Source organism: Arachis ipaensis, chromosome B8 (genome assembly GCF_059453495.1).
Source record: "Arachis ipaensis isolate K30076 ecotype BB chromosome B8, ASM5945349v1, whole genome shotgun sequence".
In the NCBI taxonomy this organism is placed as follows: Eukaryota; Viridiplantae; Streptophyta; class Magnoliopsida; order Fabales; family Fabaceae; genus Arachis; species Arachis ipaensis.
The window spans coordinates 33,863,800-33,870,763 of NC_142443.1; the positions used below are offsets into that span (position 1 = coordinate 33,863,800).

Sequence of the window (6,964 nt, forward strand, 5' to 3'; positions counted from 1 at the left end):
GTTTTTCTTGTAGTGATGCCTCCTTGTGTGACTTATTTTGTCATAGCTATATTGTTCGTTTTTTGTTCTGCAGTAAGTTATGGTTTTATGATTTTTTTTTCAGTTTAGCAAAATGTTTGATGAATTTGATTTCTTAAAAACTTTCATTTTGGGTCTAATTTTGTTGTTCTTAAATCATATAAGTGTTTATCAGACAACTTTATCGTTATTATATATAAAGTGAAATTCTATCTATACAACTAGGTTTTAGCCACCTAGCCACACGCCCCCTTGTGTGACTTCTTTTGCAGTTATATTCGTCACTTTTGGTTCTGTAGCAAGTTATGGTTTTATGGGTTTGTTTAGTTTAGCAAAATGTTTTACGAAATTGATCCCTTTAAATCTTTGATTTTTTTTTAATTTTGTTGTTCTTGATATATGTGAATGTTCATCAAACAATTTTGTTGTTATTATATATAAAGTTAAATTCTATTTGTATAACTAAGTTTTAGATACCTGGCCACATGCTCCTTGTGTGACTTTGCACGGCTCGAGTGAAGCTGTTTAAGGGGCTGAATGCTACTATCCCCTATTAATTATACCAAATCCTCCAAGGGATATGATTTTGAAGTTGTTACTTTTTTTTCTCTGATACTATTATTTTCACTTTAATTGGTTATCTAGAATCTTTCCTCTAAATGCACAGTATTATAACTTGATTTCATTTTGTATCTTTTCTCTAAATGCATAGTATTATATCTTGTCCATTATTCTATTATCTATTACTAATTTCATAACCAAAATATGCTATATGTCACACCTCAATATAAATATATCCATTCTTCCACTTAATGTATAAGTCTTCCTTTTCCCTCTTCACATATGCGCTTTGCCTCCGCCATAACTAATTCTGTGTGAGTTATATTCTTCGCTTATGGTTTTGTAGTAGGTCATCATTTTCTCTTTTTGTATAATTTAGCAAAATATTTGATGAATTTGATTTCGAAAAACCTTGATTTTGTGTCTAATTTTATTATTCTTGGTTTATGTGAGTGTTCATAAGACAATTTTATCATTATTATATGTTAAGTAAAATTCATTCTCTATAACTCGGTTTAGCAACTTGGCCACATGCCCCTTATGTGACTTCTTTTGTGCAAGTTGTATTCTTCACATTTGGTTTTGTAGTTGGTCGTTGATGAGCGGATAATTTATACACTTTTTGACATTGTTTTTAGTATGTTTTTAGTAGGATCTAGTTACTTTTAGGGATGTTTTCATTAGTTTTCATGTTAAATTCACATTTCTGGACTTTACTATGAGTTTGTGTGTTTTTCTGTGATTTCAAGTATTTTTTGGCTGAAATTGAGGGACTTGAGCAAAAATCAGATTCAGAGGTTGAAGAAGGACTGCTGATGCTGTTGGATTCTGACCTCCCTGCACTCAAAGTGGATTTTCTAGAGCTACAGAACTCGAAATGGTGCGCTTCCAATTGCGTTGGAAAGTAGACATCCAGGGCTTTCTAGAAATATATAATAGTCCATACTTTGGCCAAGAATAGATGACGTAAACTGGCGTTCAACGCCAGCTTTCTACCCAAATCTGGCGTCCAGCGCCAGAAAAGGAGCCAAAACCAGAGTTGAACGCCCAAACTGGCACAAAAGCTGGCGTTCAACTCCAAGAAGGACCTCTACACGTGCAACACTCAGGCTCAGCCCAAACACACACCAAGTGGGCCCAGGAAGTGGATTTATACATCAATTACTTACTCATGTAAACCCTAGTAGCTAGTTTATTATAAATAGGACCTTTTACTATTGTATTAGGCATATTTTGATCATCTTTGGATTACCTTATGATCCTTTGATCACGTTTTGAGGGCTGGCCATCTCGGCCATGCCTGGACCTTCACTTATGTATTTTCAACGGTAGAGTTTCTACACTCCATAGATTAAGGTGTGGAGCTCTGCTGTTCCTCAAAGATTAATGCAAAGTACTACTGTTTTCTATTCAATTCTTCTTATTTCGCTTCTAAGATGTCCATTTGCACCCAAGAACGTGATGAAGGTGATGATTATGTGTGACGCTCATCACCATTCTCCCCTATGAACACGTGCCTGACAAACACTTCCGTTCTACATGAAATAAGCTAGAATGAATATCTCTTAGATCTCCTAACCAGAATCTTCGTGGCGTAAGCTAGAATGATGGCGGCATTCAAGAGAATCCGGAAGGTCTAAACCTTGTCTGTGGTATTCCGAGTAGGATTCAATGATTGAATGACTGTGACGAGCTCCTAACTCACGATTGCAGGGCGTTAGTGACAGACGCAAAAGGATAGTAAATCCTATTCCAGCATGATCGAGAACCGACAGATGAATAGTCGTGCCGTGACAGGGTGCGTGAGCATATTATTCACTGAGAGGATAAGATGAAGCCATTGACAAGGGTGATGCCTCCAGACGATTAGCCGTGCCGTGATAGGGCATTGGATCATTTTCCCGAGAGATGACCGAAAGTAGCCATTGACAGTGGTGATGTATCACATAAAGCCAGCCATGGAAAGGAGTAAGACTGATTGGATGAAGATAGCAGAAAAGCAGAGGTTCAGATATTCGAAAAGCATCTCCATTCGCTTATCTGAAATTCCTACCAATGATTTACATAAGTACCTCTATCCCTATTCTATTATTTATTATTCGAAAACACCATTATCACTTTATGTCTGCCTGACTGAGATTTACAAGGTGACCATAGCTTGCTTCATACCAACAATCTCCGTGGGATTCGACCCTTACTCACGTAAGGTATTACTTGGACGACCCAGTGCACTTGCTGGTTAGTTGTGTCGAAGTTGTGACAAATTATGAATGTGTAATCACGATTACGCGTACCAAGTTGCTCACATGCCAGGAATAGTTCGAGCCTGGACATCACAATTTCGTGCACCAAGTTTTTGGCGCCGTTGCCGGGGATTGTTCGTGTTTGGACAACTGACGGTTCATCTTGTTGCTCAGATTAGGTAATTTTCTTTTTGTTTTGTTTTCAAAAAAAAATTTCAAAAATCTTTCAAAAATTCCTCCTTTGTTTTCGAAAAAAATAAAAATGTTTTCAAAAATATATTTTTCTTCAGAATTTTTAAGAATGAATTCTAGTGTTTCATGAAATATGTTGAATCTTATCTGGCTGTAAAGCCATACCCAAACTACTTTGGGATTGGTATTCAACTAATCACTCCAGTCCATGTAATTATATGCTAAAGCTTGGCTGGCTATTAAGCCATGCCTGACCCTTTGATTGGAGCTTTAAGACTAACATGGCAAGATTCCTGGAATTCATATTAAAAATTTTGAAATCCTTATTTTTATTTTTCACAATAATTTTCGAAATTAAAATTCAAAAAAAAAATTTAGAAAATCATAAAAAGCAAAAATATTTCTCTGTTTCTTGTTTGAGTCTTGAGTCATGTTATAAGTTTGGTGTCACTTGCATATGCATCTTGCATTTTTCGAAAATTTCATGCATTCATAGTGTTCTTCATGATCTTCAAGTTGTTCTTGGTAAGTCTTCTTGTTTGATCTTGATGATTTTTTTTTGTTTTGTGTCTTTTCATGTTTATCATATGCACTCTTGAATTCTTAGTGCCTAAGCATTAAAGAATTCTAAGTTTGGTGTCTTACATGTTTTCTTTGCATCAAAAAATTTTTCAAAAATATGTTCTTGATGTTCATCTTGACATTCAAAGTGTTCTTGGTGTTCATCTTGACACTTATATCATTCATGCATGCATTCATTGTTTTGATCTAAAAATTTCATGCATTGCATCATTTTTCTTGTTTTTCCCTTGCATCATAAAAATTCAAAAATCAAAAAAATATCTTTCCCTTTTTCTCTCATCAAATTCGAAAATTTGAGTTGACTTTTTCAAAAATTTTTAAAATCAAGTTGTTTCTTATGAGTCAAATCAAATTTTCAATTTGAAAATCTTATCTTTTTCAAAATCTTTTTCAAAAGTCAAATCTTTTTCAAAATTCTTAGTTATTTTCGAAAATTCAAAAAAAAACATTTTTCAAAAATCTTTTTCTTATTTTTATACCAAATTTTCGAAAATAACATAAAAAATTAATGTTTTGATTCAAAAATTTGAAGTTTGTTACTTGCTTGTTAAGAAAGATTCAAACTTTAAGTTCTAGAATCATATCTTGTGATTTCTTATGAATCAAGTCATTAATTGTGATTTTAAAAATCAAATCTTTTTCAAAACTAATTTCAATCGTATCTTTTCAAAAATATCTCCTTATCTTATCTTTTTCAAAAAAATATCTTTTCAAAATATCTTTTCTAACTTCCTAACTTCCTATCTTTTCAAAATTTGTTTCAACTAACTAACTAACTTTTTGTTTGTTTCTTAACTTTTTCAAAACTACCTAACTAACTCTCTCTCTTTAATTTTCGAAAATATCTTCCCTTTTTTTCAAAAATTTCTTTTTAATTAACTAATTATTCTTATTTTTATTTTTAATTAAAAAAAATTCGAAAAAATACTAACAATTTTCAAAAACCATTTTCGAAAATCACTAACTCTTTTTCAAAATAATTTTCGAAAATCATCCCTCCCCCCATCTTATTCTATTTATTCATTCATATCCTAACATCTCATCTCACATTTCTGCCATCCTCACAGTTGTGTTTCTTCCATTATATTACATTCTTTGTCTCCCCCTCTTTCTCCACTCACAAAGGGATCCCTATACTGTGGTATAAAGGATCCATATTATTATTATTATTTTTTCTGTGCCCTCTTCTTTGTCATATGAGCAGGAGCAAGGATAAGAACATTCTTGTGGAAGCAGATCCAGAACCTAAAAGGACTCTGAAGAGAAAACTAAGAGAAGCTAAAATACAACAATCCAGAGATAACCTTTCAGAAATTTTTGAACAGGAAGAGGAGATGGCAGCCGAAAATAATAATAATGTAAGGAAGATGCTTGGTGACTTTACTGCACCTAATTCCAATTTACATGGAATAAGCATCTCCATTCCTGCCATTGGAGCAAACAACTTTGAGCTAAAACCTCAATTAGTTTCTCTGATGCAGCAGAACTGCAAGTTTCATGGACTTCCATCTGAAGATCCTTTTCAGTTCTTAACTGAATTCTTGCAGATATGTGATACTGTTAAGACTAGTGGAGTAGATCCTAAAGTCTACAGGCTCATGCTTTTCCTTTTTGCTGTAAGAGACAAAGCTAGATTATGGTTGGATTCTCAACCCAAAGACAGCCTGAACTCTTGGGATAAGCTGGTCACGGCTTTCTTAGCCAAGTACTTTCCTCCTCAAAAGCTGAGCAAACTTAGAGCTGATGTTCAAACCTTCAGACAGAAAGAAGGTGAATCCATCTATGAAGCTTGGGAAAGATACAAACAGTTGACCAAAAGGTGTCCTTCTGACATGCTTTCAGAATGGACCATCCTGGATATATTCTATGATGGTTTATTTGAGCTATCAAAGATGTCACTGGACACTTCTGCAGGTGGATCCATTCACCTAAAGAAAACGCCTGCAGAAGCTCAAGAACTCATTGACATGGTTGCTAATAACCAGTTCATGTACACTTCTGAAAGAAATCCTGTGAATAATGGGACGCCTATGAAGAAGGGAGTTCTTGAAGTTGATACTCTGAATGCCATATTGGCTCAGAATAAAATATTGACTCAGCAAGTCAATATGATCTCTCAGAGTCTGCATGGAATGCAAGCTACATCCAACAGTACTCAAAAGGCATCTTCTGAAGAAGAAGCTTATGATCCTGAGAACCCTGCAATAGCAGAGGTAAATTACTTAGGTGAAGCTTATGGAAACACCTATAACTCAACATGGAGAAATCATCCAAATTTCTCATGGAAGGATCAAAAGCCCCAACAAGGCTTTAATAATGGTGGAAGAAACAGGTTTAGCAATAGCAAGCCTTTTCCATCATCAACTCAGCAACAGACAGAGAACTCTGAACAAAATGCTTCTAATTTAGCAAATCTAGTCTCTGATCTATCTAAGGCCACTATAAGTTTCATGAATGAAACAAGGTCTTCCATTAGAAATCTGGAAGCACAAGTGGGCCAGCTGAGTAAAAGGATCACTGAAATCCCTCCTAGTACTCTCCCAAGCAATACAGAAGAGAACCCAAAAGGAGAGTACAAGGCCATTGACATAAGCACCATGGCCGAACCTGTAAGGGAAGGAGAGGACGTGAATCCCAAGGAGGAAGACCTCCTGGGACGTCCAGTGATCAATAAGGAGCTTCCCTCTGAGGAATCAAAGGACTCTGAGGCTCATCTAGAGACCATAGAGATTCCATTGAACCTCCTTATGCCCTTCATGAGCTCTGATGAGTATTCCTCTTCTGAAGAGAATGAGGATGTTACTGAAGAGCAAACTGCCAAGTTTCTTGGTGCAATCATGAAGCTGAATGCCAAATTATTTGGCATTGATACTTGGGAAGTTGAACCTCCCTTGTTCATCAATGAACTAAGTGATCTGGATCAACTGACATTGCCTCAGAAGAGACAGGATCCTGGAAAGTTTATAATACCTTGTACCATAGGCACCATGATCTTTAAGGCTCTGTGTGACCTTGGTTCAGGAATAAACCTCATGCCCCTCTCTGTAATAGAGAAACTGGGAATCTATGGGGTGCAAGCTGCTAAAATCTCATTAGAGATGGCAGACAATTCAAGAAAACAGGCTTATGGACAAGTAGAGGACGTGTTAGTAAAGGTTGAAGGCCTTTACATCCCTGCTGATTTCATAGTCCTGGATACTGGAAAGGAAGAGGATGAATCCATCATCCTAGGAAGACCTTTCCTGGCCACAGCAAGAGCTGTGATTGATGTTGACAGAGGTGAACTAGTCCTTCAATGGAATGAGGACTCCCTTGTGTTTAAAACTTAAGGATCTCCCTCTGCAACCATGGAGAGGAAGCATGAAAAG

The 6,964-nt window shown here is 35.8% G+C and overlaps 1 non-coding gene across 1 annotated transcript; it reads right to left on the bottom strand.

Annotated features, from left to right (window-relative positions):
- Positions 1-5,326: 5,326 nt before the first annotated feature.
- On the bottom strand, positions 5,327-5,434 carry LOC148547653 (small nucleolar RNA R71). Its single transcript, XR_015897806.1, has one exon. It is a non-coding gene; the product is annotated as a small nucleolar RNA R71 (small nucleolar RNA).
- Positions 5,435-6,964: the final 1,530 nt, after the last annotated feature.